Source organism: Chlorocebus sabaeus, chromosome 17 (assembly GCF_047675955.1).
Source record: "Chlorocebus sabaeus isolate Y175 chromosome 17, mChlSab1.0.hap1, whole genome shotgun sequence".
In the NCBI taxonomy this organism is placed as follows: Eukaryota; Metazoa; Chordata; class Mammalia; order Primates; family Cercopithecidae; genus Chlorocebus; species Chlorocebus sabaeus.
Window position 1 is genome coordinate 19,094,597 of NC_132920.1, and position 12,444 is coordinate 19,107,040.

Sequence of the window (12,444 nt, forward strand, 5' to 3'; positions counted from 1 at the left end):
TTTGCTTTGAATGTAGCATGAATTTTGTCTCTATTTCCTCTCTAAGACATTTTCATTACTATTTTAGGTTTGTAGACAATGAATATGTAGAGTGTTAGTTTGTCTTTGTAGGAGAATATTATAACTTTTATGAGAATTTAAATGATGTAATATTAGAAATTAGCTTAAGCTATACAGCTTGCAAAAATCATTGTAATTATTACAAACATTCAAATATCTTCTCAGTTCTTATTAATGAAAACCAACCTCTGCTTTTTTAACACATATATTTGATATAGGAAGATACCCAGTGCTTGTTAACACTGACAAAAACCTTCTCCACTCCCTTAAATAATACAATGGAAATTATAGTATATGTTTAGAGCATATATAGAGTAGCACCAATTCTAAATCCTGTGACACTTACCAGCCTTACCAGTATAGTCATAAAGCACATTGCATATGACAATTCAGCCTTAGAAGAGATGGAGAAAATTTGTCATCTTGAGGTCCTCAATAGTACTTAAGCTGCTATTGAGACTTCTCTCAGCAATGATATGCAAGTCCATGGCCAGGCCCTGTGGTGAATGCAAATGACATAATTTTTATGAGCTCTCAGATTAATGGAAGAAGTAAGGGATGCACATACGTAACCAGAATACATAGTATAAAGTGCTGAATGCCATAAGAAATTTGGGAAAATGCTGCGGGAGATAAGGGAGAGAAGAACTGTTTCTGGCTATGGGCAACAGAAAGGCTTCAAAAAAGGAATTAGCTTTGTGCTGGAACTTGGAGGACAGGCTACGTACTGGAAATGTTCAGTGATATAGCCCAGAAGGCAAGGTCCTGGTTTCTAAACAGAGTCACTGAGGGAGTACGTTATGGTGTACCAGAATTAATGTGGATCATCCTGACCCCAAGTCCCCACATCCTACTACAAATTTTCTCCTGATAGCACTAATCCTTAGCTTGAATTCATCAATTAGGTTAGAAATATTTGCTCAAATTCAGCTCTTGAGATCTTATATCTGAAACCTATATAGTGATTAACATTTTGTTAATCATACTTTATCATACTCTGTCATTGTATGTGATCAATTTGGTTTGGTATTGCTACCACCTGTGCTGTGACTAAAGTGGGAGCAAATGCAGAAACCACCCAGGATGTTAAAATTTTGTACTAATCCCTGACTACTTGAACTAATTCCAGTGAACTTCAGCCTTTTTACAAGTCAATTCCCAAAATATATTGTTACCGTGATAGTCTTCAAATGAGTTTGTGGCTCCCATTGGCATAACTTTATCCCAAAAACCTTGAGCTTATCATATATCCAGTAATTTTGTCAGCAATCTCAAATAACTATTTACATGTGCCATACCTTATGCCCAATCTGTGGCACAGGGACAGATATACAAATTAGGTCTCCCAGTCTTCCAAAGTTTTCTAAAGCTGGGCGTGTACTGTGACCTTCAGTTTCATCTTTCTGATATATATTATAATAAATGTAACAAAATAAATTAAAAATAAGGGTAAAACTTAGAAATTCACCTTCCCAGTCTCCATTCCTCAGCCTCGGTCTCATTTCCCAGAGACAGTTACATTTAAATATTTCTAATTTTAGTTCTAGTGTTTGTCACTGTAAGTACTGGGCTTTAGATAGCTTATACAGACTCCATTCTGCAAAGAAGAGAAATTTAGTTCCCTTACTAGAGTCTTCTCCTATTTTCATTCCGATTTACAGTATTTTCAGTTTTTCAAGTGGTTGCCTTCATAATTTTTTTTTTTTTTTTTTGAGATGGAGTCTCGCTTGGTCGCCCAGGCTGGAGTGCAGTGGCGCAATCTCGGCTCACGCCTTCATAATTTTAAATGATACTACTCCTTCAATTTTGAGATTTCGACATTGAAAATCATACAAGAGTCTTTCTTCTGCTCAATAATATTGAGTGTCCACGTGGATCAAATGCTGCACTAGATTCTAGCAATAAAATGAGTGAAAATAGACATAAATCCTGCCATAGTGAAAATCACCACTTAATGAAAAGGGTGATCAATAATAACAAAACAAAATAAATTATAAGTATGACCCAAAATAAAATCATTATGAGATAAGTCATGAGAACTTATATTAAGGAGGTCAGGGATAGTTTCTCAGAAGAGACCACCCTTGATAAGAAATCTGACCAATGAATAGGATTTAACTATGTGGAAAATTGTAACAAAAGCTTTCTAAGCAGAGGAACAGCTTGTGCAAAGACCCTGTGGCAGAGAAGTAATGATGAGTGTCAGTGAGACTCAAGTGGATAAAGTCAAGAACTGCAGAGACATAAGAAAGAAAAGATAAATATCGACCGGCCATTTGGAACTTTGCAGCATTTATAAAGGAGTTTCGCCTTTATCCTAAGATCAAGGAAAAGTCACTTAATTCTGATCAAATCATGATCAGAATAAAGTTTTTGAGAGTTCACCCTAATTACAGCTTAGTGGATGTAAAGAAATAAACTGAAATTTTCTTTCTTTCCCTATAGATCTTATTTCTCAGTCTTAACATTGCTTTCAAATTGCCAATAATTTTATTATTTTTATTAGCTTATAACTATACATAAGCCTTCAATATTTCCTCATAAATTGAGTGTAAATGTTAAAAACAACAAAAATATCGACTACCCTATGTCCTAGCAATCCCATTCCTAGGTATTTTCCCATACACAAATGAGTGCACACATCCACCAAAATATTGTGGAAGGATGTCCATAACAGACTCATTTATGACAACCAACAACCAAAACCAAGTCCAATGTCCAACAACAAAAATGGCTAAATTATAGCGTATAAAGAAATACTACACAGCAATGAAAAGAGAATGAACAACTGGTAAACACAATGACAAGGATGACTCTCACAATGGCAGAAATTAGACACAAAATAATACACACTATTGGATTACATTTGGATGAAGTTTAAGAACTGGCAAAACTAATGAATGAAGAAAGAAGTGTGAATGGTGATTACTATTTTGAGAATGGAAGGGTATGACTAGGAAGGGGCATAAAGACCACTTTTGGGTTCTGGAAATGTTATATATTTTCATCTTAGTAGTGTTTACTTAGGTGTATACATCTTTAAAACTTGATTCAACCTCCTAAAGATTAGTGAACTTGATATTCATTTGACCACATATATTGTACCTCAGTAAAAAATGTAAAAAACAATAAACAGCATTTAAAATACTAAGATACTGCAAATATGTCATCCAGATCCAAGTGAGATATCTGGCACATATTCATATGTACCCCTGCAAGGAGATTTTCTCAAGAGTGAAAGTCAAATTCATTCTTTAAAAAATATTCTATCACTTTCTCAGAATCATGCCATATGGACAGTGAACTTCCAAAGTCTACATGTCAGAAAATGTCTTTATTTCACTCTGACTTTATTAATTGTTTGGCTCCAAATCATTTTCTGTCAGAACATGGAGGGAGTTGTTGCATTGTTTTCTAGAATATGGTGTTGTTAATGAAAAGTTTAAAGTTATTTTGAGTTTTATAACTTTTAAAATTTTATTGGAAAGCTGTAAGAATTGTTTTACACACAGTGTTCTGAAGTTTCACCATAATTTACGTAGATATATTAGATTTCTACTACAGCTTAACAAATTACCACAAATGTAACTGTTTAAAATAATATTTATTATAGCACAGTTTGTGAAGGTCAGAAGTCCAGGAAAGGCCAGCTGAATCCACAGCATAAAGTCTCTCAAGGTTAAAATCAAGGTGTTTACTAAGCTACATTCTCAACTGGCTAGGGAAGCGTCGACTTCCGCACTTCCTCACATTTCTGGCAGAATTCACTTCCTTGAAGCTGTAGAATTTATGGAAGCTTGCTTTTTCAAAGACAGCCATAGAAAGAGAATCTCTTCTTCCTGTCTCTAGTCCAGGGAGCCTTTTTAAAGGACTTGCTTGATGAGGTCAGGCACACCTAGAATAATCTCCCTTTCGATTAACTGAAAGTCAACTAATTGGGGACATTAATTCTATCTGAAAACATCCCTCATCTTTGCCATATAACGTAACCTAGTATGGGAATGACATCTATCAGAATCAGGGGTCTCTCCCTATATTTAAGAAGAAGAGATGCCATAGGGCATATACACAGTGGGTAGGATTCCTGGGGGGTATTTTAAAACACTGCCTATCACGTATTTTTCACACAGTTCCTTTTTCTTTTTTTCTTTTCTTTTCTTTTCTTTTTCTTTTTTTTTTTTTTTTGAGATGGAGTCTCCTTCTGTCACCAAGTCACCAGGCTGGGGTGCAGTGGTGCAGTCTCAGCTCACTGCAACCTCCACCTCCAGGGTTCAAGTGATCCTCCTGCCTCAGCCTCCCGAGTAGCTGTGACTACAAGTGCACACCACCGTGCTGGCTAATTTTTTAATTTTTAGTAGAGATGGGGTTTCACTTTGTTGACCTGAATGGCCTTGATCTCTTCACCTCATGATCTGCCCGCCTTGACCTCCCAAAGGGCTGGGATTACAGGTGGGAACCACTGCGCCCAGCCCTTTTTGATACTTTCATAACCACAAAATTCTGAATAATACTGAGCTCAAATAATTGTTGAGTAAAGAAATAAACAGATACTTTACAGCTCCTTTCAAATCTGAAGATGTGAATCTTTACTCTGCCCAAAGAAATTTTCCTGTTGCATCTTCAATAATGTGTTTTACTTTTTTTGTGAACACTTTGATTGATATATTTTAATAAATATTATTCACAGCTCAATATTTTCACCCATTTAAAAAATTTCTTTGTCTTTTTCTTTATGTTCCTATATATATGTAGAGAGATATTTATGAATATTTTGTATCACCAACTTTAACAATTTGTGTCCAAGTTGTTATTCAGTTATCCTATCCAGTATTTTATTTTGACAATCATATGCATTTCTAAGAACCAGTTCTAGTTATTTTATCTTATTCAATTCTGGATATAATGGCTTCTCAAATCTCTCTGAGAATACTAAAATGATCATGTTTAAGTTTTCTTCCTGAATTATCTATTTCTTTCCAGAATCAAGTTTCTTTTTATAAGGCCCCTTGCTGCTGCTTCTACGCATGTATCTGGTGATTCTTGATTATCCACTCACAGTTGTTCATGAACCACTAAGTAATTTGGATATAGTGGATGAGTCTGTCTCCAATGCGCCATGCTCTTTCCATCTTTGTACTTGAGCTCATACTGTGACTCCATCTGCATCTGTTAGGCCTTCTTAGTTCCAAAATTCACAAATAGCTCCCATCTTTTAGTATTCACTTACAATGAATAGCACACAGTACATGGTGTAGAAGAGTTTTTTATTTTAATTTTTAGAGACAAGCTGGAATGTCACCCAGGCTGTGGTACAGTGGACTGATCATAGCTCCCTGCAGCCTCAAACTCCTGGGCTCAAGTGATCGTTCCATCTCAGCTTCCCAAGTAGTTAGGACTACAAGTGTGTGCCACCATACCTGACTAATTTAAAAACAAAACAACAACAAAACCCCAAAACTTTTATAGACGGGGTCTTGCTATGTTGCCCAGGCTGGTCTTGAACTCATGCGCACTCAAGCGATCCTCCTCCCTTGGCCCCCCAAAGTGCTTGGATTACAGATATGAACCACCATGGCTGGCTTCCAGTTTGGAACCTAATATCAGTTGAACTTACATTAGCAAGTCACTGATGTGGTTTGCCTCTGCAACTTGTGGTCTGTTTTTCTATTATTCTCCCTTGAAATAGTGGGATGACTGCAGGCTTTGTCTACATGGGTAAAGTGTGCATTGTAGCATGACTGATTTTAGTATGTATCAAAAGGGTCCAGCCAGTTGGTTTAGGGTCCAGCCAACATGGATGGACTTACTCTGGTGTGTAGATGTCATCCACTACTCTGGGAACATATTATCGTTTTCCCCTCTTGGTCAGATCTACCTTCCTTTTAAAATATCTTGTCTGTTGGACGGTTTACATTAGTCTCTGCTCTATTTTTTCATGTATCAGCAGCTGTTATTTCTAGTTCTCCTCTTGCAAACTGTTGCATTTCCTTAATGGCAGCTCTCTGCTTGTATCACAGGATAGAAATGGCTGTGATTCACATGGGGAGGTGCGTCTGGGGTGCCAAGACATTAGTAGCTCAGTTGTTTCATAGAGAGTATTTGAATTAATTCCTTGATAACTACCCTAGCCCATTTCTGCTCTCACTGCTTGACAGTTCTGAGCATATGGACTTCCTCTTCTCTGCCAGAAAGAAGAGCTTCCACTCTTATTGCATCATTTGACTCCGTTCTGGTGGTTTATTATTAATAAGATTCCATCTCCTTTCTATCTTTCAGGTGAATGCTAGATCAGAAAATGCTTACTAATTGAGAGCAGGACTTAGCGCACAAGCAAAACTTATTATATCATGGTTCTTTTAATCAATCTTTGACTGTCTAGTTTGCAAACAATAATAAGTACTGTAGAAGATCAAAAGGAAGAAAAAGATCTCGTCATCCCAGGACTTTGGAATCTAGGAGGATTCAAATAATAATAATGAAGGAATAAGAACATTAAGAGGCACAAAAGAAATAAATGAGCATGTTATGAATCATGCAGAATCAAACTTTTGAACTGACTACTGCAGAAAAGCCTGATATGTTTGAATCATGAATTAGGGCCCACGCCAATGAGGAGCTACCATGACCTCATTCCCAAGCTGTATGTAGGATAAAGTTGCTAAATCTGAAGGGCTGGTAGCTCAAGAGGATAATGTCTAACAGTGATGAAGCTACTGCTGAAATAAGTGGAACAGGTTTCAGGCTCTTCCTAGGTGCTGCCTTGGGCTTCTCTGTAAGTTATTATATGCTTAGTAATTGAGGGTAAGACTTAAAGCACAAGCAAAACTCACTATATCATGGTTCTTTTAATAGAAAAACTATTAAAAGAAATATAATAAATATGATAAAAACTATTTACTCATAGCATATATATTTCCTACTGATATCTAATTATGTCCTTACTCTCATTTCCCTTTCTTATTTAGCATAGATGTACAGACCTGGATTTGAGTCCTTCATTCATTACTCATTAACTGGTTAATCTTAGTTGAGTTCTTAAGTCTCCTTAACATCCCACTTATATAAAATAGGGTCGATAGTAGGACCTAATAAATAGGATTGTTTTGAGGAAAGTACACAGTACCTAACAAGTAATAAGAATTCAATATATGCTGGTTACTTTTACTATTTATGTTTTTTGCCATATTTATTTATTTAATAGAAAACCTATTGTATTATCAGGAGTAAATATATAATGCACCAGGGCACATTAGTTTTCTGTTTCTGTGCAATAAATTACCACAAACCCAGCAAGTTAAGACAGCACAAATTTATTATCTCACAGTTTCCATAGGTCAGAAGTCTGGACATGGCAAGACTGGTTTCTCTGCTCAGGATCTCATAAGTCTGAAATTATGGTGTCAACCAGACTGAGTTCTTGGCTGGAGACTCTGGAGAAAAACTGACTTCCAAATTCATTCTCATTTTTGGCAGAATTCAGTTTCTTGCAGTTATAAAACTGAGGTCTTTGTTACTTTGCTAGCTGTCAGCGTGGGGCTGCTCTCAGCTCCTAGAGGCCACCCTTACCATATGGCCCCCTTTCTATTCCTGTTGTTGTGCCAAGTCAAATCCTGTCATATTTCAAGTCTTTAACTTTGTCTTTGTCCTCTAGACCCAGATTTAAGGGGCTCCTGTGATTAGGTCGGGCCTATCCAAATCATCTCCCTTTTGGTTAACTCAGAGTCAACTCATTAGCATCCCAAATTACATCTGCAAGATCTTCTTTGCTGTGTAACTTAACTGGAGTGATGTCCTTTCATATTCAAGCGTTCCTCTTACAGTTAAAGGGAGGAAATTATACAAGAATGGGTCCTTGAGAATCATTTTAGAATTATGACTATCACACAGGGTCTCAGAAATTGCATTCCCCATGACACCAACACTAAAGGAGGAGAACAAATATTAAACATCCCCTTCCCCTTCCTCCATTCATATCTACCCCCATTAATTTCATCCATGCACAGCCAAACTCCTCTGAAAAGAGAAAAGCAAGAAATTCCTTATTGTGGTGAGAAGATTCTGCCCTTGCACTTTGTATTGAGATCTATTTTTACTAGGCTAAATCAGCACTGTAAGGGACTTAAGGTAAGAAATGCTTTACTTTTTCTATTCTTAACCTGAGAATCAACCTGAAAACCCTGATCCCCCTACCAATAAAAGGGAAATGAATCAAATTTACATTGACAAAGTATCTACAATAGGCATGGCACAAGCTTTACATATTTATATATAAGTTCACTTCATTCTCAACACCATGTCTGTATATTATCTCTACTTTATGGAAGAGAAACCTAGGAGACAAAATAACCTGCTCAAGGCCACAGAAGTGAAATAAAGAAGCTAGAACTTTCATCTAGGCTGAGGATTTTTAAATATGTTAGTACAAGCCCTAGATGTCAGCTACTAAAAAAGACAACTATTTTTATTAGCAGATGTGAGACAGGCATGAGGATGTACAAGTTACTTTGCTTAGCATCATGAGCAAAGCTTCATTGACCTTCAAGGAAAGTGTCTAAAGATGTAAATTTAGTTCCAGGGCTTGCCCTACTAAAGCAGTCATCATACTGGTAAAATTCTCATTCTCATTCATCCACAGACCATAAGCCAGTGTCCCAACTAGGGACTTGAAGATGAGTCTACAATGATGACCAGAGTGGTGCTGAGTGAATTTCATTGTTCCTTTCCTAGTTAAGAAGGCTTAAGTAATAGTGTGAGAAAATACCTGAAATCCCAAACCCTGGTGGAAAAGACACTGCTGTCATGGCAACATTCTAAGTATATTTTATTTATTCATTTTTTTGCAGAAAAAATATTTACAGTGGTTTAAAATATGGCAAAATAACATAAATAGTAAAAGTAACTAGCATATATTGAATTCTTATTACTTGTTAGGTACTGTATACTTTCCTCAAAACAATCCTATTAATTAGGTCCTACTATTGACCCTATTTTATGTAAGTGGGATGTTAAGGAGGCTTGAAAACACAACCAAGATTAACCGGTTGATGAGTATTGAATGAAGGACTGAAATCCAGGCCTGTATATCCATGGTAAACAAGAAATGGAAATGAGAGTAAGGACATAATTAGATATCAGGAGTAAATATATATGCTATGAATTACTATATACTTGCTAACAGAAGGAGACAAATTGAACTTAAAACTTTCAGATGATACAAAGAAAGAAAACTAATATATCACTAGCCTCAATGTCTATTTCTAGTGTTCCTAAGATAAAATCAATTACTCAACTATATATGACCAGTGTAAACATACTCAGTATGACAAGTAAAAACATTCTTTTTGATTTGGGGTTTTTTTTGGTTTGTTTTCTGTTTTTTGTTTGTTTGTTGTTTTTTGTTTTTGTTTTTGGTTTTTTTTGGTTTTTTTGTTTCTTTTTTTGAGACGGAGTCTCGCTCTGTCGCCCAGGCTGGAGTGCAGTGGCCGGATCTCAGCTCGCTGCAAGCTCCGCCTCCCGGGTCTACGCCATTCTCCTGCCTCAGCCTCCCGAGTAGCTGGGACTACAGGCGCCCGCCACCTCGCCCGGCTAGTTTTTTTGTATTTTTTTGGTAGAGACGGAGTTTCACCTGTTTTTTGTTTTATTTGAAATGGGGCCTTGCTCTGTTATCCAGGCTGGAGTGCAGTGGTGTGATCATGGCTCACTGTAGCCTTGTAGCCTCGATCTCCTGGGCTCAAACAATCCACCCAACTCAGCCTCTTGAATAGCTGGGACTTCAGGCAGTATACATACCCCACCACACCAGGCTAAGTTATAAGCTTTTCTTTTCTTTTAAATTTTTTTTTGGAGAGACAGGGTCTTACTATGTTGCTCAGGCTGGTCTCAAACTTCTGGTATCCAGTGATCCTCCCACCTCAGCCTCCCAAAACAATGAGATTACAGATATAGGCCACTGGTCCTGGCTAAAAGTCATTCCATTTAGAATATTTGTGGAGATCACCCTGCATTACTGTACATATATCTAAGAGCTAATATTGCTGAACATTTATTCTGGGTCAGGCAGTTTGTGTTTGTTTTATCCTTAATTCTTATCATCCTGTGGTGTGAGTACTATTATTATTCTCATTTTACACATGAGCAAATTGAAACTTAGAGAGATGACATATAATAAGTCCAATGTTGCATAGCTAGTAAGTGGTAATGTCAAGATTAAATTCAAGTAGTCAGATAGAACTTGTAATCACTATGCTATGTTGCCTCCAATTAGCAATTTATCTGTAGCCTTACAGTAGTTTATTGGTATTGTTTCTTACAGCATTACTAAATATACATATTAATCCAAAGTACAGGAAAGTTAAGCAAAAAAGAAATTGTTGGGAGTCAATATAATGGAGTGTAGGCAGAGAAATACTCCATCAGTCCAGGGATAGATTTCCTAGTGCTTGGAGCGTGAATTCTCAACATGGGCAATACCATCCAAAAGCAGATGATTATTTGTTCTTAGGAGGCAAGAAAATCTTAGATCTTAAAATAGCTTGTAGACTTCTAAAGGGCCACAGTACATAAATATATACACCACTTATCTCTGATATTCAAGTTTCTCTAGGAGCAGGAAGGTGATAAGGAGAAAAATGCCTAAAAAGGCTCCATAAGGGACCAATTTAAAAAGCAAAAAGTTGAGAAATAACTGTTTAGAGAAATAGATGGACTGCATGTTCTTCAGATTATTTTCATAAATATTATTTCTCTCACCTGCAGATTTGATAGCTACAGAGTATCACCACATTCCAGACTGTCTATTTCCATAGGATCAAAAGTGTAGTTAGGCTGTTACCAGTTGAATACAAATAGTTACACCCAAGCAGGTATCTGTGAAGGGACAGATTTGACATTTTCACTTGATAACTGATTTGCCCAACAACTCAGTTATTAGGTCAGTATTAGGACCCAAGTGCCACTTTTGCTGGAAGTCTGTAGATCATGCCAAGATTCTGCTTCTAATGGATTCAAACTTACTTTATACCATATCAATACATAAGTGGTCAAAGGTGCAAAATTTTATTCCAAATGTTCAGAATAATGTTAGTTTAAAAGTTTTCTGCTACTGGGAGGGAAACAAAAACCCTCATCTTATTTAAGGGACTAACAATACATACCTCTGAGTAAACTATCCCTCCCCCACTCCCACAACTTTTGAATGTGCTTCTAAAAAACATTTCACTTGTTCATGGAACATCTACCAACGTAATGGCTTCAGATTTAGATTCATTAAATCATAGCTCTCTTTTCTGGCAAGAATCAGATTGCAGTTTTGGTGGTCCATTAATTCCATCCCCAAAAGGATGATGGAGTAAGTTAATGCAGCTTTCTCCTATCTGGTCAGGGATTTTGCCCTACTTCTAAGCTAATAAGTAAGGCTGCTACTGCTTTGTGAATGCTAGTAGAAGACACAAGACTCCTGAATCAGAGACAAAAGACTTTATTAATCATGGCAAAGCAAGCAACACAAGCACCAGCATCTTTGCATCAGTTCCCCCTTGATCCCCGTGTTCCATAGGGGTGATGCATAGAGGCCAGGTTGATGCAGTGACTTTGTCTTACAGCCAAGGAACACTTAGATTGGAAACCTGCTGTTTTATAGCAAGCAGCAAGCAAGCCTGCTCTTTGTTCCAGAACAACACATTATCTTATCCCTTAAGGTTGCTTGCTACAAACACAACACTGAAAAATGACCAGGTAAGAGTCATGAGGGCCTTGAATTCTTTGCATATTGAGCAAGAAAGCAGGAACAAAAGATACCCATGGAGAAGTGTCTCCCGACATCTCTCCTCTGGAGTTCTCTTTACTCTGATTTCAGTGAGATGTGATTCTTCCAAAAAAATAGTGTGGATACATTTCATCATCATACTTAACTCCTTGTCCCAATACCCTTATTTCCTGTGGGCTTTTTCTGACTTAGGGAGAGGAATTTCCTGCAAAGAGTAAGCTGTCATAATTTCCCACTCTACTATGGTCTATATTAATTGTCTATATGTAAATTAAATTATTCACCTTATAAAAAGATGCTAGCAAATTTGAGAAAACAATCATCTATATTTGAGTTGCCTGAAAATTTATAAGCCATTTTCTGAGGTCGAGGTGGATGGATCACTTGAGCCCAGGAGTTCTATACCAGCCTAGGTAATATAGGGAGATCCTGTCTCTACAAAAAATAACAAAAATTAGCCAACCATAGTGTCACACACCTATGGTCCCAGCTACTTGGGAGGTTGAGGTGGGCATATCACCTGAGCCTGGGAGTTTGAGGCTGCAGTGAGCTATGACTGCACCCCTGCACTCTGGCCTGGGTGACAGAGTGAGACCCTCTCTTAAAAAAAAAATTAGAAG

General features: G+C 37.1%; 1 long non-coding RNA gene across 1 annotated transcript in view; it reads right to left on the reverse strand.

Annotated features, from left to right (window-relative positions):
* The window catches only part of LOC140708925 (uncharacterized), a 112,469-nt gene that overhangs the window by 18,860 nt on the left and 81,165 nt on the right, over positions 1-12,444 (reverse strand). The window contains exons 7-9 of the long non-coding RNA XR_012089238.1: positions 12,109-12,259; positions 10,810-10,926; positions 416-557 (exon numbers count right to left, since the gene is read on the reverse strand). This is a non-coding gene — a long non-coding RNA (uncharacterized lncRNA). The remainder of the gene's footprint in view (positions 1-415; positions 558-10,809; positions 10,927-12,108; positions 12,260-12,444) is intronic.